Source organism: Meles meles, chromosome 6 (genome assembly GCF_922984935.1).
Source record: "Meles meles chromosome 6, mMelMel3.1 paternal haplotype, whole genome shotgun sequence".
In the NCBI taxonomy this organism is placed as follows: domain Eukaryota; kingdom Metazoa; phylum Chordata; class Mammalia; order Carnivora; family Mustelidae; genus Meles; species Meles meles.
In genome coordinates this window covers 53045240-53069854 of record NC_060071.1, presented here as the reverse complement: position 1 = coordinate 53069854, position 24615 = coordinate 53045240, and the positions used below count along the sequence as shown (strand labels likewise).

General features: G+C 38.9%; 1 long non-coding RNA gene and 1 pseudogene across 1 annotated transcript; one reads left to right on the top strand and one right to left on the bottom strand.

Moving 5' to 3' along the window:
• The first annotated feature begins 44 nt into the window (after positions 1–44).
• Positions 45–23298, top strand: LOC123944540. The gene is made up of 3 exons (XR_006818802.1): positions 45–101; positions 19481–19580; positions 20619–23298. It is a non-coding gene; the product is annotated as an uncharacterized LOC123944540 (long non-coding RNA).
• The window catches only part of LOC123944538, a 23797-nt pseudogene continuing 19909 nt past the window's right edge, over positions 20728–24615 (bottom strand).

The following is a 24615-nucleotide window of genomic DNA, read 5'->3' as shown; positions in this document are numbered from 1 at the left end:
TGCGCATAAAGCGCGACTCGCTGGTTAGCGAGTTCAAGAAGTTGGTTGCCTTTAAGACTGCAAGTTCTTTGAGTTCGGCTAAAACTCAGGGCTCGTGAACAGTAAGAATATTTTTAGGAAAAAGATCTATCGGGGCACCTGGGTGGCTCAGTGGGTTGAGCCGCTGCCTTCGGCTCAGGTCATGATCTCAGGGTCCTGGGATCGAGTCCCGCATCGGGCTCTCTGCTCAGCGGAGAGCCTGCTTCCCTTCCTCTCTCTCTGCCTGCCTCTCTGCCTACTTGTGATCTCTCTGTCAAATAAATAAAATCTTAAAAAAAAAAAAAAGATCTATCAAAGTAAATGGATTTCACCCCCATCTACTGTAGCCCGTGTGACACTATTTGGACATTTAATGACGTCGCCCGCCTCCCCGAGCTATGCCCACATGGAGCGCAGGAGCTAAAATTTCAGCTTAGAGGCTTCTAGTGCTTAGCGCAGCGGTTGAGGAGGGAATGAGAAGCTTGCAGCGCGACGATAGTAGTGCCATTGGAGCGCCTACTGTGTCCCAGGCACTGAGTCACACTCTGCAAGGATTCATTTAATCCTCACACAGCAGAAGAAGTAAGCACTGTTATTATAAGTATAAAAGATCTATTGGGAATGGGGGGGAACTTTCCAATCAGTTTCAGCTTTTGTTAACTAAGGCACTCCGTGTTTGAGTGGAAGTGTCTTGAAACTGCCCTTAAGATGTTCAAGACTTCGTGAAGCAACTTTTGCCTAGGTTTTGCATTGACATTTTGTATCTTTTTTTTTTTTTTTAAAGATTTTATTTGACAGAGATCACAGGTAGGCAGAGAGGCAGGGGAGGGGGAAGCAGGGTCCCCGCTGAGCAGAGAACCGGATGCGGGGCGTCATCTTAGCATCCTGAGATCAGGACCTGAGCTGAAGGCAGAGGCTTAACCTAACTCTGAGCCACCCAGGTGCCCCTATATCTTTTGAACCTTGATAAAAATTGGTATTGGATTCATATTGAGAGTTGGGCGTTTTGGGGTTTTTTTTTTTGAGGTATAATTGACATGACATTTTTATTTCTGGTGTATAGCATAATGATTCGATATTTGTGTGTATCACAAAACTTACTTCAACCATTTTTAAGTTCTACTCTCAGCAACTTTTAAATATGAAACACAGTATTATTAACTACAGTCACCATATTGTACATCACATTCAGTGACTTATAACTACAGGTTTGTAACTTTTGACCCCTTTCACCCTTCCACCCCTCCCTCTGGCAGCCACCAATCTGTTCTCCGCATCTATGAGTTTGGTTTATTTATTTTTGTTTGTTGTTTGGATTCCACATGTAAGTGAGATCATACGGTATTTGTCTTTCTCTGATTTATTTTGCTTAGTATAATGCCCCCAGGGTCCATCCATGTTGTCTCAAATGGCAAGGTGTTACACTTTTTTACACCTGAATAATATTCCTGTGTGTGTGTGTGCACACATGTCACATTTTCTTCATCCATTCAATCATTGATGGACACTTCGGTTGTTATGGAAACAACCATATGTCTTGGCCATTGTAAGTAGTGCTGCAGTGAACATGGGAATGAATATATCTTTTCAAATTTTAGTGTTTTTGTTGTTTTCTGATAAATACCTGCGAGTAAGGGAATGGCTTGATCATATGGTAGTTCTGTTTTTAATTTGGGGGGACCTCTGTACTGTTTTCCACAGCGTTTGCATCAATTTATATTACCAGAAATAGTATACAGATGTTCCTTTTCTTCACATCCTTGCCACCACATGTTATTCTTGTCTTCTTGATGATAGCTATTTTAACAGGTGTGAGGCAGTATCTCCCTGTGGTCTTAATTTGATTTCCCTGATGGTTCGTAATGTTGCGCATTTTTTCATGTGTCTGCTGGTCATCTATATGTCTTTGGAAAAATGTCTATTCAGATCTTTTGCTCATTTTTAATGGAATTTTTGTTGATACTGAGTTGTAGAAGTTCTTTACTCATTTTGGATATTAACACCTTTTCAGACATGATTTACAAAAAATTTCTCCCATTCAGTAGGTTACCTTTTCATTTTGTTGATGATTTCCTTTGCTTTGCACAAGTTTTCAGTTTGATGTAGTCCCACTTGTTTACTTTTGTCTTTGTTGCCTTTATTTTTAGAGTCAGATCCAAAAATCTTTGCCAAGACCACTGTCAGGGAGCTTACCGCCTTCATTTTCTTCTAGTTTTATGATCCAGGTCTTACATTTAAGTCTTTATTCCATTTTGAATTAATTTTTGTGTATGGTGTAAGATAGTGGTCCATTTTCATTCTTTTGTGTGTTGCTGTCCAATTTTCCCAACACCATTCATTGAGGAGACTGTCCTGATTATATATTCTTGATTCTTGTATAATAAATTAATAGACCATATATGAATGGGTTTATGTATGTGCCGTTGATCTGTGTGTGTGTGTGTGTGTGTGTGTGTGTGTGTGTGTGTTTAAGATTTATTTCAGAGATAGAGACAAGCAGACTCCCCTGTGAGCGGGGAGTCTGACACAGGTCTCGATCCCAGGATCCTAAGATCATGACCTGAGCTGAAGCCGAGTCAGATGTTTAACTGCCCACGCCACCCAGGCACCCCTTAATATCCCAAACTTTTAAACAATTTTCAAAAACTATCAAGCTTTCTAAAAATAAAACTTGTTTTGAGTTTTCCTCCAAATCTAGAAGCAGTCATAGTGGAATTTTGGTAATTGGGTGGAAAAAGGTAAAGCTATTGAAAATTTTGAATATTTCCAAAGCCAAAATGAATCAGACTAAAACATAGTCATCCCCCTTTCCTGCCCCCAGTGTACTTCAAAACAAAACAAAAAACTGATCTGGCAAATATGATACATCAACACAAAACAAAATATTGCCTCTCTTAAACTATACTAATAAGAAATCTTTTTAAATCAGTGTTTTGTTCCCCCCAATTGTTTTATAACTATAATAGCAAAACCTGAACCTTAGGGTATAAGAAAGGTAAATTATAAGTTCTTCTCATTTATAAACGTAAACACAAAAATCAAAAATGTGAATGTCAATTATATCAATAAAACTGGAGAAACTAAAAGATTAATGAACTGAATGCAGTACTGTATATAAAAATACTGTGTACCGTGACTAAGGATAGTTCAATGTAACATCTATTAAAAGTAAACCAATAACAAAGAGGAAAATCTAGATGAAATTCTTATAGATTCAGAAAAACGACTTGATAAAATTAAGTAACTATTAACATAGACTCTTACAAAATTGGAAGAAAAGATAACTTTCATATCCTGATAAGATATCTACTAAAAATCTACAGCAAGGGGCGCCTGGGTGGCTCAGTGGGTTAAGCCTCTGCCTTCTGCTCAGGTCATGATCTCAGGGTCCTGGGATCGAGCCCGGCATCGGGCTCTCTGCTCAGCGGCGAGCCTGCTTCCTCCTCTCTCTCTCTCTGCCTGCCTCTCTGCCTACTTGTGATCTCTGTCTGTCAAATAAACAAATAAAAAAAATATATATATATAAAAAGAAAGAAACCAGACAAATAAAATGTGAGAGCAAGTTGGCTTGGAAGGGTTGGGTTAAACTTTAAAAAAAAAAAAAAAAAAAAAAAAAAAAATCTACAGCAAACATCATTCTTAATGGTGAAACTTTAAAACCTACTCTTTAAAATCAGGAACAAAGATGTGTCCTTTCTCTGCTTCTACTTCAATTACTATTTTACAGTTTAGCCATCTCCATGAGACAAAAAAGTTACTATATTGGAAAGTTATAAACTCTACTATTCATAAATAATATGATTATTTATTTACTCAGAAGTTCCAAGAGAATCCATAAGCAAACAAATCAACCTAGATTCAAGATTAATACACAAAAGCCAGCAGCATTTCTGTGTTCAGCAAAAGTCAGTTATAAAATGTAGTATTAAAAATTACACTTCATACAATAGCAACAAAAATCATATCGTTTCTAGGAGTAAATCTAACAGTTTATGCATGATCATTATTTTTTAAATTATAAAATTTTAAGGAACAACATCAGAAGCAACCTAGAGTGATATACCATATTCCCAGATGAAAAGATCTTAAAGTGGGTAATTCTCCTCAAATGATGTCATTTCAATTAATATTCCATTAAGGTTTTTGATGAACTTTGACCAGTTGTCCTTAAAATTTTCGTGGAAGGATCAAGGGCCAGTAAAAATGAAGGCAGTGTTTTATTTGTTTATTTTTTAAGATTTTATTTATTTATTTGACAGAGAGAGACCTCAAGCAGGGGGAGTGGCAGACAGAAAGAGGGAGAGGCAGGCCTCCCCAGCTGAGCATCAGGCTTGATCCCAGAACCCTGGAATCATGACCCCAGCAGAAGGCAGATGCTAAACCAGCTGAGCCATCCAGGCGCCCTGAAGGCGGTGTTTTAAAGTAATAATAGAGGTTTACCTTAAATGTTAGTTCCATGGAGGGCATACACTTTGGTTTGCCACCACATTGATTGTGCCTAAAACAGTGCCTGGCACGTAGAGGGCACTCAACTAAATACATGCTGAATGAATTAAAGCTGTGTTACTGACATGCAAGTAGATAAACAGAGCGATAGAACAGAGAACCTAGAAACCCACTGTCATACATGCGGGAACTTAGTAAGTCAGAGGTATGACTTTATAAATGGGGAAGTGTAGTGGTTGGGGGAAGAGTGCCTTTTCAAAAAAAAAAACAAAACTACTGGGACACTTAATTTTCTCTCCATATGGAAATGTGGAAAGAATGTTTTTAACTTCATCCTCATCATACATAATGTGAAAAGGAAAACTAAAATTTTAGAGGAATACAGGAACTTACTATTAGTAAGAGTATTTGAAAAATTTCTTAAGGCACAAAATATAAAGGAAAAGATTCCTAGGTTTGATTATATTAAAATCAAAAACTATAAGCAAAAAAACCCATGAACAGCGTCTGAAAAACTGTGACACCCAGGAGCCTAAGAAAACACAATGACTAAATGTGATATGGTTTCCTAGATGGAATCCTGGGAAGGACAAAAGACATTAGTTCAAAACTCAGGAATTCCAAATAAAACATGGACTCTAGTTAATAACAATATATTAATATTGGTTTATTAATTGTAACATATTGATATGTTAATAATGGGGAAACTGTCTCTGAATATGAGGGAACTCTCTATCCTCATAATTTTTTTGGTAAAGCTAAAATAACTCTAAAAATTTTTATTTTAAAAACACTATAACCAAAGTGAAAAAAAATGTCAGATTGGGAGAAGATAGGAGGCCCAAAGTACCCAAAGCTATATAAAGTCCCACAAACCTATAAGAAAGACACAGCTGTCCGGTTTTGCAGAACATCAAAAATTAGCAAGTAAGGGGCACCGGGCCGGCTTAGTCCATAGAACATGTGACATTTGATCTTGGGGTCCTGAGTTTAAGCCCCACAGTGGGCATAAAGCTTACTTAAAAAAAAAAACAAACAAACAAAATAAAATTATCAACTAAAAGTAACTATCTAGGGCTAAGAAATTTTTACTTAAACTGTAAAAGTGAGACACAGTCATTAGCAAAGTGGTTAAAAGTTTTGATGTCAGGCTCAGACTTGGGCTTAAATATCAGCTGCACCACTTATGATTTGGGGGGTCCTTGAGCAAGTTATTAATCCTCTTGATCTGTTTCTTCACCTGCAAATTGTAGCTCACACCTGAACAGGGTGTCAGACACTGAGCACCCAGTTAACCACAGCTATTGCTCATGAATGTTTAGAACTCTTTAAGCAAAACATCAGTTGCCCATTCATTTCCCTTTGTTTTGTGTGGTTCATGGACTCAGTGGATTCAGCATCATACTTCAGACAAATTCTACTACCCCTCATTCCCCTGTCATAGTACAATCATTCTCTTAAGGTGTATTTTCAACAGACTAAGCAATATGCTATTTAAAACATTAAAAATAAGAAATGGAGAGGTTAAATCCAGTAACATCTACTGACCTAGGGTTAAACTTTGGTGGTCTGGTGCATTTTAGAAACAAAACTGTGACATTGCTTAATACTATACTATTAGTGACATGTGGATTTTGTGGACTAGTATCACACCTTCACTATTAATAAAACAGATTACCATTTAGTTAAAAAAAAAATCAGCCTCCAAAGAAACCCTAATTTAATCAGAGAAAAATGTGTGTTTACCAGGTAAGAATGTCTGTTTCACCATGTTTTTCAGTAGTCCATTTTCTAATTTATGTTGTTACCCAAAGCATGTTTTTTGATTAAATGTCTAGAAGAGCATACTTAATACATAGATACAATAGTTGTTATACAAAAAAAGACACTATCGGGGGGTGCCTGAGTGGCTCAGTGGGTTAAAGCCTCTGCCTTTGGCACAGGTCATGATCTCAGGGTCCTGGGATCAAGTCCCGCATCGGGCTCTCTGCTTGGCAGGGAGCCTGCTTCCCTCTCTCTCTCTCTGCCTGCCTCTCTGCCTACTTGTGATCTCTGTCTGTCAAATAAATAAATAAAATCTTTTTAAAAAAAAGACATTATCGATTTAATGTCAAATTACTTTATATTGGCGCACCTGGGTGGCTCGGTGGTTAAGTATCTGCCTTCGGCCCAGGTCATGATCCCAGAGTCCTGGGATCGAGTCCCTCAGCAGGAAACCTGCTTCTCCACCTTCCACTTCCCCTGCTTGTGTTACCTCTTTTGCTCTTTCTCTGTCAAATAAATAAATAAAATCTTTTTAAAAAAATTACTTTATATTTTCCGCTTTTTTTTTGACAATTGCAAAAATTCTACTTTTCATTTTTTCCAATTGAAATGTGTTTGACTTGGGGCACCTGGGTGGCTCAGTGGGTTAAAGCCTCTGCCTTCAGCTCAGGTCATGATCTCAGGGTCCTGGGATCGAGCCCCACATCGGGCTCTCTGATCAACAGGGAGCCTGCTTCCTCCTCTCTCTGCCTGCCTCTCTGCCTACTTGTGATCGCTCTCTCTCTGTCAAATAAATAAATAAAATCTTTTAAAAAAATGTGTTTGACTTAATATTTTATAAACTTACAGTGTATAACACCTTATAGTATAGGATTTGATACATTTGTATATCATAATTTGATTACCACTGTAACAGTTAATTAGCATCTCTCACATTACATAATTATCCTTTCTTTATAGTACTCATAATAATTAAGTTCTAGTCTCTTAGTAAGTTTGATGTTTGTAATACAGTGTTATTGTCTATAGTCCATGAACTGTGCGTTAGATCTCTAGGACTTATTATTTAAGTTTGTACCCTTAGGGGCGCCTGGGTGGCTCAGTGGGCTAAGCCTCTCCCTTTGGCTCAGGGCATGGTTTCAGGGTCCTGGGATTGAGCCCTGAATCAGGCTTGCTGTTCAGTGGGGAGCCTGCTTCCCCCTTCTCTCTCTGCCTGCCTCTCTGCCTCCCTGTGATCTGTCTATGTCAAATAAATAAATAAAATCTTAAAAAAAAACCAGTTGGTACCCTTGAAAACATCTGCCTTGTCTCCCCACCCCCCATCCATTATTCTGTTTTTACAAGTTTGCCTTTTTAAAATTCCACATGTAAGTGATGTCATACAGTACTTGTCTTTCTCTGTCAGGCTCACCTCATTGTGTTCAGGGTCTCTCCATGTTGTGACAAATGGCAGAACGTCCTCCTTTCTCACGGCTGAATAATACTCCTGTGTATATGTGCACGTGCGCCACATTTTTTTATCCTTTCATGTACTGACTGGCACTTTGGTTGTTTCTGTATCTCAGCTATTGTAAATAGTGCTGCAATGAACATGGGAGTGCAGACATCTTTTCAAGATAGTGTTTTTACTTTTTTTTTAAGATTTTAATTATTTATTTGACAGACAGAGATCACAAATAGGCAGAGAGGCAGACAGAGAGAGAGGAAGGGAAGCAGGCTCCCTGCCGAGCAGAGAGCCCTATGCGGGGCTGGATCCCAGGACCCTAGGATCATGACCTGAGCTGAAGGCAGAGGCTTTAACCCACTGAGCCACCCAGGCGCCCCTGTTTTGACTTTCTTCAAGTAAATACCCAGAAGTGGAATCACATTGTAGTTGTAATTTTAATTTTTTGAGGAACCTGCATACTCTGTTTTCCACAATGGCTGTGCCAATTTACATTCCCAGCAACAGTGCACGAGAGTTTCCTTCTGTCCACATTCACTGCCAACACTTGTTACTCTTGTCTTCTTGATGATAGGTGTTCTAACACCTGTGGTTTCATTTGCATTTTCCTGATGATATGTGATGTTGAACATCTTTTCGTGTCCCTGGTGGCCTTCTGGATGTCCTCTTTGGAAAAATGTCTGTTTTTCTCCCCATTTTTAAATCGGATTGCTTCTTTCTTATTGCGTTGTATGACTTCTTTTTATATTTTGGATATTAACCCCTTATCTGACATGTGGTTTGCAAAAACTCTCCCATTTTGTAGGTTGCCTTTCAATTTTGTTAATTCTTTTGTACAAAAGCTTTTAAGTTTGATGTAACCCCTTCCGTTGATTTTTACTTTTGTTGTTTGATGTCATATCCAAAAATCATTGCCAAAACCAGTCTCAAGGAGTTTCTTCCCTATGTTTTCTTCTAGGAGTCATATAGTACGAGCCCTTATGTTCCAGTCTGTAATCCATTTCATGTGAATGTTTGTGAGTGGTGTAAGGTGTCTAGTTTCAGTGTTCTACATGTGTTCATCCAGTTTTCTCAACATAATTTGTTGAAGTCTGTCTTTTCTCCCTTTGGTGCTGTTGGGCCCCTTGTTGAATATTAGTTTAATGTATAAGCAGAGATTAATGTTGGGCTCTCTGTTCTGTTTGTCAGTGTGTCTGTTTTTGTGCCAGCACCGTACTGTTTTAATACTGTAGCTTTGTGGTATAGTTTGAAGTCAGGAAGTGCAATACCTATAGTTTTCTTCTTTTTCCTCAGGATTGCTTTAGCTCTTTGGAGCCCTCTGTAGTTCCACACAGACTTTACAGTTTATTTTCTATTTCTGTGAAGAATGCCATTAGTATTTGATGGGGATTGTGTTGACTCTGTAGATTGCTTTGAGTAGTTTACACATTTTAACAATAATAATTCTTTGAATCCATAAACACAGGCTGTCTTTCCATTTGTGTCTTTTCCTGTTTTTTTTCAGCAGTCTTGTAGTTTTTGTTGTACAAAACTTTCACCAGTGGGGTGCCTGGGTGGCTCAGTCAGTTGGGCAACTGTCTTTGGCTCAGGTCATGATCTCAGGTGCCTGGGATTGAGCCCCATGCAGGCTCTCTGCTCAGCGGGGAGTCTGCTTGTCCCTCTGCCCAGCTCCCCGTCCTCCCACTTGTGCGCTCTCTCTCTCTCTCTCCAATAAATCAATAAAATCTTAAAAAAAAACTTTTACCTCCCACATTAAATTTATTCCTTAGTATTTTGTTTTTGACATTGTTGTGACTGGGAAAGCCTTCTTTTTTGTGTGGGTGTGACCATTATTATCTTTTTCTTAGACTTGACAGTCCTTTCATTGAAACATAATTGACATACAGTGTTTTGTTAGTTTCAAGGGTACAGCAGATTGATTCCACAGTTCTGCACAGTACTCATTGCTCACCACGATAAGTGTAGTCACTGTCACTACAGTGACGTTATTATGACATCACTGACTATATTCTCTATGCTGTACTTTTCATCTCTGTGACTTATTTATTTCACAACTGGAAGTTTGTACCTCCAGTCCCATTTATTGTGCCCATCCCTCCACCCATCTCCCTTCTAGCAATCACCAGTTTGTTCTCTGTTCTTGAGTCCGTTTTGTTTTTTAGATTCTACATATAAATGAAATCATATGGTATTTGTCTTTCTCTAACTTACTTCACTTAGCATTATACACTCTCAGTCCATCCAGGTTGTTGCAAATGGCAAGATCTCATTCTCATTTATAGCCAAGTAACATTTCCTGTGTGGTGTGTGTGTGTGTGAGTGTGTGTGTGTGTGCACGCCTCATCTTTTTTTTTTTTTAAAGATTTTATTATTTTATTTATTTGACAGAGAGAGAGATCACAAGTAGGCAGAGAGGCAGGCAGAGAGAGAGGAGGAAGCAGGCTCCCTGCGGAGCAGAGAGCCCGATGCGGGGCTCGATCCCAGGACCCTGAGATCATGACCTGAGCTGAAGGCAGCAGCTTAATCCACTGAGCCACCAGGCGCCTCATCTTTATTCATCCACTGATGGACACTTGGGTGGCTTCCATATCTTGGCTATTGCACACGATGCTGCAGCGAACATAGCAGGGAATATGTGTTTTCAAATTAGTGTTCATTGTGGGGGGTGAATATCCAGTAGTGGAATTACTTGATCATATGGTAGTCCTATTTTTAATTTTTAGGGACCTCTATACTGTTTTCCACAGTGGCTGCACCAGTTTTTATTCTCACCAGCAATGCATGAGGGTCCTGTTTTCCCCACATCCTCACCAAAACTTGTTATTTCTTGTCTTTTTGATACTAGGCATTCTGACAGGTGTAAGGTGATAAATTATGTTGGTTTTGATTTGAATTTCTCTGATGATGAGTGATGTCAAGCATCTTTTCATGTGTCTGTTGGCCATCTCTATGTGTTCTTTGGAAAAATGTCTACTCAGGTCCTCTGCTCATCTTTAAATCAGATTATTTGGATTTTTTTTGGTGTTGAGCTTTATGAGTTCTTTACATATTTTGGATATTAACCCCTTATTGGATATATCATTTGTAAATATCTTCTCCCATTCACTAGGTTGCTTTTTTGTTTTGTTGATGGTTTCTTTCACTGTGCAAAAGCTTTTTATTTTATTTTAAGATTTCATTTGACAGAGAATGGGCACACAAACAGGGGGAGCAGCAGAGGGAGTGGGAGAAGGAGGCTCCCCACTGAGCAGGGAGCCCTATGTGGGGCTCAATCCCCGGACCCATGACCTGAGTGGAAGGCAGGGGCTTAATGATTGAGCCATGCAGGCACCTCAAAAGCTTTTTATTTTAATGTGGTCCCAGTAGTTTACTTTTGTTTTTATTTCCCTTGCTTGAGGAGACAGATCCGTATATATGTTGCTAAGGACAAATTCTGAGATTACTGCCTATGTTTTTAGATTTTTATGGTTTCAAGTCTCTCATTTAGATCTTTAATCCATTCTGAGTTTATTTTTGTGTATGGTGTAAGGAAGTGGTCCAGTTTCATTTTTTAACATGTAGCTGTCCAGTTTTCCCAATACCATTTATTGAAAAACTATCTTTTCCTCATTGTATATTCTTGTCTCCTTTGTTACAGATTAATTGACCATGTGAGTGTGGATTTATTGCTGAGCTCCCTGTCGTGTTCCACTGATCTATGTGTCTGCTTTTATGCCAGTACTGTATTGTTTTGATTACCATAGCTTTGTAGTAGATCTTAAAATGTGAAATTGTGATACCTCTGGCTTTGTTCTTCTTTCTCAAGATTGCTTTGGCTATTTGAGGTCTTTTGTGATTTCATACAAATTTTAGGATTACTCGTTTCAGTTCTGTGAAAAATGCTATTGGTATTTTGACAGGGATTACATTGAATCTGTAGATTGCTTTGGGTTGTATGGACATTTTAACAATATTAATTCTTCTAATTTATATGCATGGTGTATCTTCCCATTTGTGTCATCATCAATTTCTTTCATCACTGTTTTTATAGTTTTCAGAGGACAAGTTGTTCACCTCTTTGGTTAAGTTTATTCCTAGTAATTTGTTGTTTAAAGCCACTGTTCCCTTATGGATTTTCTGTTTGGATGATCTAGCCATTGATGTAAGTAGGGTGTAAAAACCCCTATTATTATTGTACTACTGTTAATTTCTCCCCTTATGTGTATTAATATTTGCTTTTATGTGTTTAGGTTTTTCATGTTGGGTGCATAGATATTTACAGTTGTCATACCCTCTTGTAGGATTGATCCCTTTATCATTTTGTAGTGTTCTTCTTTGTTTGCTACATTGTGTTAAAACCTGTTTTGTCTAGGGGTGCCTGGGTGGTGCAGTCAGTTGAGTGTCAGACTTGGATTCTGCTCAGGTTGTGATCTCAGGTTCATGAGCGCGCCCCATGTCAGGCTCTGCATGGAGTCTGCTTGAGGTTCCCTCTCCCTCTGCCCCTCCCCCACACATGTGCATGCTCTCTCTCTCTCAAATAAATAAACCTTGAAAAATAATAATAGTGAAATTTGTTTTGTCTTTTATGACCATGGCTTTTTTTTTTCTTTTTGCTTCCATTTGCAAGGTATATGCTTTTCCATCCCTTCACTTTCAGTCTGTATGTGTCTTTTAGTCTGAAGCGAGCTCTTGTAAGCAGCAGATAAATGGGTCTTGTTTTTTTTTAAACCCACTGAGTCACCCTGTGTTTTAATTAGAGCATTTCGTTCATTTACATTTAAAATAATTGATAGGTATGTGCCTATTGCCATTTTGTTAATTGTTTTCTGGCTTTTCTCTGCTTTTTTCTACTTCTCTTCCTCTTTTCCCTTGTGATCTGATGGTTTTGTTTGGTGTTATGCTTGGAATCTTTTCTCTTTATTTTTTGTGTATCTGTTACAGGTTTTTGGTTTTTGTTTTTTAAGATTTTATTTATTTGAGAGAGCACAAGTGAGAAAGCACAAGCTTGGGGGAGCAAGAGAGGGAGAGGGAGAAGCAGACCTCCCCACTGTGTAGGGAGCCAGACCCAGGGCTCAATCCCAGGACCCTGGGACCATGACCTGAGCTAAGGCAGCTGTTTAACTGACTTGAGTCACACAGGGCACCTTCTGTTACAGGTTTTTGATTTGTGATTACCATTGGGTTCATGTACAACATCTTATGTATATAGCAGTTTATATTAAGGTGATGGTCTGTTAAGTTTGAACACATTCTGAAACCTCTAAATTTTTACTCCCTCTCCATGTTTCATGTATATGATGTCATATTTTACATCTTTTTTTTACATCTTTTTTTTACATCTTTATTTTACATCTTTTGTGTATGCTTTGCTTAATTTTTTAGAAATAATTGTGTTTTAACTTCCATATTGGCTTTATAAGTGATTAATAAACTACCTTTATTGAATTTTTACTTTTCTTTTTTAAGATTTTATTTATTTATTTGACAGACAGAGATCACAAGTAGGCAGAGAGGCAGGCAGAGAGAGAGAGGGGGAAGCAGGCTCCCTGCTGAGCAGAGAGCCCGATGCGGGGCTCGATCCCAGGACCCTGGGATCATGACCTGAGCTGAAGGCAGAGGCTTAACCCACTGAGCCACCCAGGCGCCCCTTGAATTTTTACTTTTAAAGATTTTATTTATTTATTTGACAGAGACACAGTGAGAGAGGGAATACAAGCAGTGGGAGTGGGAAAGGGAGAAGCAGGATTTCCTCTGAGCAGGGAGCCTGATTCGGGGCCCAATCTGAGGATCCTGGGATCATGACCCGAGCCAGAGGCAGAGGCTTAATGACTGAGCCACCCAGGTGCCCCGTAGGTTTGTTTTTAATCTGAAATTTTTGCCTTTCATTATTTTCTTCTAGTTCTGCCCCTCCACCCCCGATTAAAGAAACCCCTTTAACATTTCTTATAAGGCCAGTTTAACTTTTGTTTGTCTGGGAAACTTTATCCTTCATTTCTGAGTCATAACCTTGCTGGGTAAATTACTCTTCGTTTAAGTTTTCCCTTTTAGACCTTTGAATATATCATGCCATGTTCTTCTGGCCTGCATAGTTTCTGTTGAAAAATCAGCTGATAACTTTATGGGTCTTTTCCCTTGTATCTTGTTTTGTTTTGGTCATATTTTACATCCTTTTGTGTATGCTTTGCTTAATTTCTTAGAAATAGTAAATTATTATTTCTACAAATTATTGCTGCTTTTAAAATTGTGTCTTTATCATTACTTTTTGCCATTTTAATTCTTATGTGTTTTGGTCTGGACCTCCTTGAGTTCACCTTGTTAGGGGCTCTCTTGGCTTCCTGGACTCGGATGTTTGTTTCCTTCTCCAGAGTGGGGAAATTCTCAGCTCTTATTTCTTCAAATGATATTCTGCCCTCTCTCTCTCCTCTTCTGGTATTCTATAATGTGAAATGTTGTCATACTTGATGATGCCTTTTCTCGGGTCCAGTGAGCATCTTTATGACCATTACTTTAAATTTTTTTTTTTTTTTTTTTAGATTTTATTTGTTTATTTGACAGAGAGAGATCACAAGTAGCAGAGAGGCAGGCAGAGAGAGAGAGGGAAGCAGGCTCTCCACTGAGCAGAGAGCCTGATGCGGGACTTGATCCCAGGACCCTGAGATCATGACCTGAGCCGAAGGCAGCGGCTTAACCCACTGAGCCACCCAGGTGCCCCGTACTTTAAATTTTTTATCAAGCATATTATCTCTGTTTCATTTAGCCCTTTTACTGTGATTTTGTCTTATTCTTTGATTTGGGACATATTCCTTTGTCTCCTCATTTTGTCTGTTTTTGTGTATTAGGTGGGTCGCTGTATCTCCTGGTCTTGAAAATAGTGGCATTGTGTAGAAGAGGTCCTGTGGTGCCCTGTAGTGCATTCTTCTGATGCACTTACCTGCCTTGCCTGCTGTCGCATCCTGGGAGTTGAGAGGCCTCTGCAGCCGCAGCGGGTTTCATTAGTAGACAGGGCTGTGGAAGGTCTGTTCTCTCAGTCTTCAGGTAATTTTTGTAGTTAGTCATATAGATGTAGCCAGTGTGTCCATGGGACAGTAAGCTCAGGATTCTCCTTCTCTGCCATCTTCCCAAAATCCCCTCAGGAAAAGTTTGTTTCTTTTTCACATGTTTCACACCTAGTGTATAGAAATGCAATGTAAGTATGTTGGTTTTGTATCCTGCAACTTTATCGAAATCATTGGTTAGCTCCATCAGTTTCTTGGTTGAGCCTTGGGATTTTCAATGTACAGAATCCTATCTAAAAATAGTGACAGTTTTACTTCATCCTTCTCAATTTGGATGGATTTTAGTTCTTTGTCTTGCCTAATTGATCAGGCAAGGACTTCCAGTACTGTGTTGCATAAGAGTGCTGAGAGTAGAAATGCTAGTCTTATTCCTGATCATAGAGGAAAAGCTTTCATTTTTTTTTTCCCTCCACTGTGTGTGATGTTACTTGTGGGTTTGTTGTATATGTCCTTTTTATGTTCCATTTATATCCCATTTACCAAGGGTTTTTACCATGAAAGTATGTTATATTTTGTCAGTTGCTTTTTTGTGTCTATTAAGTTAATCATATGATTTTTATCTTTCATTGTATTAATGTGATGTATTACATTTATTGGTTGGCATATATTGAACCATCCTTGCTTCCCAGAGATAAATCCCACTTGGTCATGGTGTATAATTCTTTTTATGTGTTCTTGAATTCAATTTGCTAATATTTTGTTGAGGATTTCTGCATTTATTTTAATCAGGGATACTGATCTGGTTTTTTTGTGGTTCCTCATCTCTTTTTGGTATCTGGCCTTATAGAATGAGTTTGGAACTATCCCTGCCTCCTCAATTTTTTTAAGAGTTTGAGAAGACTACTGTTAATTCTTCTTTGAAGGTTTGGTAGAATTTGCCTGTGAAGCCATCTGGTCCAGGGGTTTTCTGTGTTGGGGAGGTTTTGATTACTGAGTCAATCCCTTTATTCATTATTTATCCTTTCAGATAATCCATTTCTTCCTGACTCAGCTTGGTGGATTGTGTGTTTCTAGAAATTTATTCATTTCTTCTAGGTTGTCTAATTTGTTGACATATAATTGTTCATAGTATTCTCTTATGGTCCTATCTATTTCTGTAGTATCAATTGTAATGTGTCCTTTTTCATTTCTTAATTGAGCCTTTCTTTTCTCCCTAGTCTGGCCAAAGATTTTGTTTACCATTTCAGAGGACCAGCCTTTAGTTTTATTGACCTTTCCATTTTTCTGGTTCTATTTCACTTATTTCCACTCTGATCTTTATAATTTCCTTCCTTTTGCTAATTTTGGGCTTGTGGGGGAAAGGTTATTTGAAATTTTTCCAATTCCTTAACATGTTTATTGCTGTAAGCTTTCAGAACTGCTTTTACTGCATCCTGTAAATTTTGATATGGTGTGTTTCCATTTTCATTTGTTTCAAGGTAAATTTTTTATTTTCCTTTTGATTTCTTTGACACATTTGTTGTTCAAAAGTATGTTGTGGGGGGCGCCTGAGTGGCTCAGTGGGTTAAGCCTCTGCCTTCTGCTCAGGTCATGATCTCAGGGTCCTGGGATCGAGTCCCGCGTCGGGCTCTCTGCTCAGCAGTGAGCCTTCTTCCCCCTCTCTCTCTGCCTGCCTCTCTGCCTACTTGTGATCTCCCTCTCTCTGTCAAATAAACAAAAAAATCTTAAAAAAAAAAAAAAGTATGTTGTAGGGATGCCTGGGTGGCTCAATTGGTTGGACATTGGTTGGACGACTGCCTTCGGCTCAGATCATGATCCCGGAGTTCACGGTTCGAGTCCCGCATCAGGCTCCCAGCTCCATGGGGAGTCTGCTTCTCCCTCTGACCTTCTCCTCGCTCATGCTCTCTCTCACTGTCTCTCTCAAATAAATAAATAAATAATCTTAAAAAAAAAAAGGATGTTGTAGAGTTTCCACATATTTGTAAATTTTCCAGTCTCCCTCTTGTTGATTCCTAGTTTCATACCATTATGGTCAGAAAAGGTAGTTGATGTGGTTTCAGTCTTCATAAATTTGCTGCAATTTGTTTTGTGCCTTATCATGTCATCTGTCCTGGAAAATATTTCATGTGCACTGAAGAACTATGGGTATTCTGCCTCTTTTCGATAGAATGCTCTAATAGGTCTGTTAAGTTCTTTTGTTCTATAGTTCAGTTTAGTTTACTGACTTTCTGCCTGGATGATTTATTCATTGCTGACAGTGGGGTACTGAAGTCCCCTACTATTACTGTATTGTTGTCTGTTTCTCCCTTTAGATCTGTATTTGCTTAATAAATTTTAGTGATCCAATGTTGGATGCATATATGTTTACTATTGTTATATCTTCCTGATGTATTGACTGTTGTATCATTACGTAATGACCTTCTTTGTCTCTTTATTTTTAGGCTTGACCTCTATTTTGTCTGCTATAAGTAAAGCTACACCTGCTTTTATTTGGTTTCCACTTGCATGGAATATTCTCTTAATTCCTTCACCTTGAGCCTGTGTGTATCTTAAAAAGTTGAGATGAGTTTCTTGTAGGCAGTATATGGTAGGGTCTTGTTTTTATCCATCAAGCTACTCTGTGCCTTTTGATTGATGAATTCAGTCCATTTATATTGAGTGAGTATTGATTTGTATTTGTATTTTGTATTTATATTTTGGACATAATAGTACTGCCTCTTATATTTAGCCTTCTGTTTTGTTTTGTTTTTTCCTTATGTTTCTGTCTGCCTTTATAATGTGGTGGTTTTCCATGATTTGCTCAGCCTCCCCTTTTTTGTTTTGTGACTTTTTTCTAGACTTCTGCTTTGTGATTGCCATGTGACTTACATAAAATATCTAGAGTCCTTTTTATCCTGATAGCACTTTATCTTCATATAAAGGTTCCACCCTTTTACTCCTCCCCATTTATATTTCTGATGTCATAGTTTACATTTTATTGCAGTGAATTCATTGAGGAATTATAGTGGTGAGTTTTTTTGTTGTTGCTCTTTTTCTTAAGCCTTTATATTATAATTAAGTGGTTAACACATTATTTTAATATACAGTTTTCTAAATGTTATTTACCTTTGTCTATAATAGGTTATTTCATGTGCTTTTATGTCACTAATTAGCATCTTTCCATTTCAGCTTGGAGAACTCCTTTCCGTATTTCTTGCAAACCAGGTCTAGTAGTGAGCTCCCTCAGTTTTAGTAGGGAAAGCCTTTATTTCTCTTTCATACCTGAAAGCGTATCTTTTTCAGGTAAGTGTTCTGGGTTAGCAGTTTTTATTTTTCAGCACTTTGAATGCACCATTCCACTTCCTCCTGGCGTGTAGAATTTCTGAGAAACCCATCAGTAAGCAAATGGAAATTCCTCTATAGGTCACTTTCTTTGTTCCCTGGGTACCTTTTTTTTTTTTTTTTAAAACAGATGTCTTGGAGATCATCTTTTTGCATTGAGATAATAGTGTTCTCTTAGCTTCTTAAACTTCTCTAGTTCCTTCCCCAGGCAGATTTGCAAAGTTCTATTTCTCTAAATACACTCTCTCCTCCCTTTTCTCCTTCTGGTAGACTATTCTGTTTTTCTCATCATACATGATTAGCTCTTGCAGGTTTTTTGTTTGTTTTTTTGTTTTTAAATCTTAGCTTTCCTCTCCTGGATCATTTCTAAATTCCTATCCTCTAAGTCATTAATTTCTTCTTCAATCTGATCTGTCCTCTATTTTTTTTTTAAGATTTTATTTATTTGACAGACAGAGATCACAATTAGGCAGAGAGGCAGAGGGGTGGGGAGGGGAAGCAGGCTTCCCGCTAAGCAGAGAGCCCAATGCGGGGCTCGATCCCAGGACCCTGGGATCATGACCTGAGCCAAAGGCAGAGGCTTTAACCCACTGAGCCACCCAGGTGCCCCTGATCTGTCCTATTTCTTAAGCTCTCTAATGCATTTCTTCATCTCATTCACTGAATTTGTCAGCTCTAGAATTTGGCTCTTTTTAAAAATTTCAAACTCCTTGGTAAAAAAAAAAAAAACACCTCCTGTTCAATCATTTTACTCCTAAATTGAATCACATGAGTTTTCTTATAGGCTCATCAGATTTCTTTATAGTCGCTATTTTGAATTGTTTGTCAGTTAAATCACAGTAGTTTGCACCTTTGGTTCAGCAGGGGAATGTTTGGTGATTCCGTATCACCGTGGTTTTTGTACTCAATTAGATGTAGCTCTGCCCTCGCACTGAAATAGCACACTGTCCTCAGTTGTCTGCTTTGGTATAGTTCAGCAGAGTGGCCATTGCAGACCTTTCTTTTGTTTCCCCAGAAGGTGGTGCAATAGCTCAGGTTTTGGCGTCTCCCCAGTTGAGCTGGTTCTGGAGCAGCACTCAGGACTGCCTATAAAAAAAGCCAATCCAGGGGCACCTGGGTGGCTCAGTGGGTTAAGCCTCTGCCTTCAGCTCGGGTCATGATCTCAGGATCCTGAGATCGAGCCCCACATGGGGCTCTCTGCTCCGCAGGGAGCCTGCTTCCTCCTCTCTCTGCCTGCCTCTCTGCCTACTTGTGATCTGTCAAATAAATAAAATCTTTAAAAAAAAAAAAAAGCCAATCCAGAAGCTGGCAACAGAGGTGAGGGGAAGTGTAGGCTTAGCACGGGGCTTTGCAGTTGCCTCCAGGCTGGTAGGGGGAAGGAACCTGGAACAGGGTATTCGCAGAGGTCCTTGTATGGACCTCCTACTGAAATCCTAAAGCAGACAGCAGGGAATGTTCCTTCAGTGTCCTTTGATAATTTTTTCTGTGTGTTCCCTTTCCTCTCTCCCCCCAGTCAAGGAGGTCCCTCCTCAAAGCTGTGCTGCTGAGAAGAAATGGGTCCCTGGGCAGAAGTACCCTGTTTTGAAACTATTCCTCTGTGTGCTTTAAAACAGGTAACCCCAACATAGAGAAACAAATGAAGATTAGCTCAATGCAAAGGCGCTAGGAGTATGTGTTAAATGACTGTCACACAGCTTTGTATTTCTTAGTGTTTATTTCAGTTCTTTTTGCATATCTGAAGGTCAGAAAGTAGATATATACATACAAATTTCAAAACAACTTCCTAAAATGGCTTTAGTGTTGGCCAGTTACTGACATCCTTATTTTGAAAGTTTGAATCGTCAAATATGTCTGAAGAGCATTCCTCCAAGCTAATCTGTAGCAGCATTTGTTATATAAAAAAAAGAAGTATTCAGAAAAGAGCAGGAAAAGTCACACACAATAAAGTGATTTACATGTATTTTTTCTTAATCACCCAGGACAAAGCAGTTGTGCAAATTAGTTAAGTATACAAGATATATACAAAACTGTAGCATTACAAAAAAGTTCACATGGCAGGGCATAGAATACAAACAGTGTGCTGAAGCCTAGATATCTTTGGAACCATAGGGGGGACTCTCTGATCTGTACCAGTGTATGATGTATCTGAGGCCTGTGATAATCAACAAAGCTGGGAGGTGACTCAGAAGACTCCTGGCATGACTTTGGAGAAATCACCAACACAAATGAAAATGTTCTTTCATTACTGAGACTGTCAGGTCATGGTTTCTTGTACCTACAATGTGAAAACCAGCATTTAGTATTGACTTCTGCATTCATAGCAATTGGATCTCTTAGGAAAGGCTTTATGAGAACTCAGGTTTTATCGTGGGAAAGTTCAAATCCTGAGAAAGCAAGTAACGGTTATAAAATATGTGTATCGACTATTAAAGAGCAGGATTCCTGCCTGCATCCTATTGCAGTGACTTTGCAACTTGCCTAAGGAATATGTGTGTTAAAAATGGACGCAAAGACTTGTATAGGTAAACATTTGAAAGGGGGTTTTAATATGGAAAAAGAATAGACCAGACTCTTGGGTATGTGCTTATTAACAAAAGGAAAGGTGAGATTCCTTCCCCTACCATAAATTCCACCATTCTGTTTTATTTTAGTGAACATTTACCACTATAACGAGATCAAGAGGCAAGTTCGGAGAAAGGAATTACACGAAGAGCTGTCATCCTTGACTAAAGCCTCCAGCCTCCCTCCTTACAGGTGATCTCAGTCCGCCTCTGACAGCTTTAGGAGCACTAGCCAAGTGTGAATAAGCAGGAGCAATCTTCCTTTACCTCCGGTTACTGCTCTCATCGAGCCTTCTGACATTCTCAGCCCCGCTGCTGCGGTCTGCTTGAGGGCCCAGCTGTTCCAAGGGGCAAACAAAAACCACGTATGTCCTCTTAAAAGTGGATAGTAGGGAGACAGGGTGATAGTGGAAATATTGGAGGAAGGAACACACACACAGAAAGGCCGGTTAGTCAGAACTCACTTGGGTTGTGCATGATGCTGATATCCAGGTCCCAGCTGAGATCCTGCTCTCATCTCCACAGCCACAGAACATGGATAAGAAAATTACAGAAGAGGAAAAGATCAGCTCCTCCATAGTCTAAACACAGTTGTGCTCAGATGGGTTCAACCACGGTGGTATCCCACATTGCTTTCTAGTGCAGCACAGACAGCTATGTTAACATACCAGATATGTGCAGGTTATTGGACACAGGCCACAAAAGATGGTGAGCTGGAAGAGTCTCTAGAAGTCACGCAGGTAATTTTCTTGAGAGGGTTAGTGGCCAGGGCCAGAGCCTGGCCTTCTAACACCACCTACCCTTCCCGCGCTCTCTCTAGAAGAGCCTCCCTTTAGGAGTAACAATGAGTTCCACAGGGAACTTGTGCTTCTGTGAAGATCCCCGCCAATTTGATGTGAATTGTTGTTCTACAGTGATGCCCTCTCACTTGAATCTCCAGCCCTGTCCCTCTACACTGAAACCAGGGACCTTGAACCAGAGAACTCCTATAAGGAGCAGATCTAAACAAACATGAGAACCATGGCAGGTTTGCGGAGAACAGGCCTGTAGGCTGCACTGGCAATGTGAGATCAGACCTCAGCTGCTTCTGAAAGCAGGAAAAGCTGGAGACAGGAGGGTTAAAATAGGTTGCCCCTAACTTTTATGAAGCAGACATATTTAATTTTTACCCCTACCCTGGTTTCTACATCAGTCCCTTCGGACTCTACCATCTGCTGGGGGCATGTGCTGCTGTGGAAGATCTTCGTTTTCGACTGTGGCAAAAGGGGAAACATGATGCAACAATTATTTTTGCATCTAAGAATAGGAAAAATACTAGAACTAGGACATCACTACGTTCCTTCAGTTAATTAATGCTACATCTTATAGGATATTGTGTTCTGCAAGAAGCAGCAGCTAAGAAATCTGTAGCCCTCTGAAGAGATACATCTGATGATCACTCACCCAGCTGGCGATTCTTGTTTTAAAGTCTCACTATCCGTAACCTGAACAGATTATCCACCACTTCTTGTTTTATAAACATCACCCTGAAGCAGACAGGAAAGGTCAGCATTATACTTTGATATAACTGAATGATAAACATGTATTTCAAACTGAACTTAAGATTCTCCATGAAACAGTAAAGAAAGTTCTATTCACAGGTGCTTCAGACTGTGCTATTAAAGTACTTCAGAAATTCTCTCAGTAAACAAAAGAAGTCCAGTGTAATATAATCAGTAACATTCTTAAATTGCAAAAAATATATATTCCTTTTTGTTCAGTCTATAATTTAAAAACTACACCAAGGATCAAGAAATCTACCAGAAATTTCTAAATGTTCTAGGGCATTATACTTTCCTCTGGATATACCACCCCACTCATTTTACAGTCTTATTTGTAACTCTGGTTATAATTAAGAACCATCCTCTAAATTTTTTCTAATTGGTTTTTCTCTCGTTATTCACAGACTCTGATCAAAGGATAATTTCTCTATAGGCTAGGGAAGGGAAAGGGATCTGGGTAGCTCAGTGATAAGAAATGTTGATAGATCACATTTTAACGTGGGCTTTTTATCTGGAACTGACAAATGGTAGTTCTTTGGATTTGCTTCTAAAGTAGTGGCTGAAGCTAACTCTACAAGTATGTTATAGATCTGGAGTTCCTCGAACAGAATCTTGAGGACCTGAGCCTCACTCACTAGACAGCAGCTGACTTAGTCCGAGTTTAGCAGATTTACAGCCTGAGCAGTTCCTTTAGTTTTCTAACGAACAAAAAGGTTGTATCAATACCCATTTATCTTTGTTGACACTGCCTGTGAGTCATCAAAGGAAGAGAAGAGTAAGTGGTTTTTTTTTTGCAAAGTTGACTTTCTGTATGTTTTTCATCCTCTGTCAATTTGTTTTTACCTTGATTAGTTTAGTTTCAATCTCACCATCGGAGACTAGTTCCTGGCGGGTCAGCATGTACTTCTCACACGTAGCTAGTGCCTTTTCATTTGCAGCAGATACTGTGGTGGCAGGAGGGACATGCGGCTGCATGACTCTCTCAGTTTGCACGTTAGAGGCAGGCTTGTGATCTACCCATCTGTCTCCTGCAGAGCAAGATCATCTGTGGCGGAGATGAACTGGTGGTGCGTTCTGATCAGGTTGAAAGAGGAATCAAGAAACAAGCATAACCCAGAATTAATTTAAGGGTATTATTAGAAGTGCAGCAGGTTTGGCTACATTAGTTGATGACAGTATCAAAACAAATGCATAAACCTTTTCAAAAGCTAAATATGTTATTCAGATAATTTAAATGTTCTCTTTGTATTTAACCACACAACCAACAAACATCTTTTAATACCACTTGTTTAGTATACATTCTACCAAGGAGCTCCCCTTTCAACAAAACAATGTTAGAAAAAATTCTGGCTATGCTGCTAGGCTATCCTGTGTAGGTGGTATTCAAGACCATTCATTTTATATTTATCAAAACCATTATTTGTGCTTCCTATTGTAATCTGTTAGGTCCACAACTATGTTAAAAACTTCAAATAAGGTCAGTAAAAGCTCTAAACTTCCACAGAACACTCTGTATACAAAGACAATAAATAAGTAAAAACTAATGGACTTTATGGTACATAATGCTAAAGAACGTAAGATATAATAAGAACCCTATGTATAAAATGATTAAGAGACTATAAAGTACTTCTATTTTGAGATCTTAAAATCTCAAGTAGAACTTCTTGACAAGATCAAACAATAATGGCTAAAACATACCAACTATTTTTTTCTCAAATATTTCATAAAGATTCCAAGAACCAAACTAAAAATGTAGTATCAAATCAGTCTGTATCAATCATACAGTTAAAAACTAGTTGCTTCCAGTCAACTATCATGTAAATCGGGAAAGTTAAATTTAGCACTTTCAGTCTAAGGAAATGCATTTCACATACAGGACATAGTTCCAAAGACAACTCACTTGTTCCGATGTCTCCTGTTTGTATAACTGAAAGCAAATTAAACAGTCTGTCATATGCCAAATCCCTCCAGCCTGGTCACGGACAAAGATCCTAACTTTAAGATGCCTGTCTGGAGAACTGAAGCGCCTCCCCTATGTAATCACAAGCAACAGCTGCTGGTGCTAAGTCATTGCTACTATAGAACGTGGGCGATAGAGTTGGCCATGAAAGATGCCCACGCTGCCAGCAACACAGGAAATTTTCCCTTCTTAAAAAGTGACTTGATGTTGAACAAAGTCAGGCTCTCGTGACCTACCATTTAGCAAAGGTGATATTTTTTGAACACATCTAGCAATAAGAACACTATGAAACTGGCCTCAGAAAGATAATTGTTATAATCTGCTATTTACCGAATCAAAGATATTTTCATCTTCTTCACTGAAGTATAAATTCAGCCCACCTGACATAATTTTTGGCCAACAAACCTGGATGGATAGATGCTAGCCTAAACTTTGCTGCACTTCTGAAGAGATTTTATTTCAAGTGAGACGTTAAAGGATCTCTAGTAAATCCTCTTAAATATCTGAGAGTGGAATTAGTTAACCAAGCATAAGCAAGACTTGAATAGTGTTCACTCTCTAAAGTTTCATGAAAAATAAAGGGAAT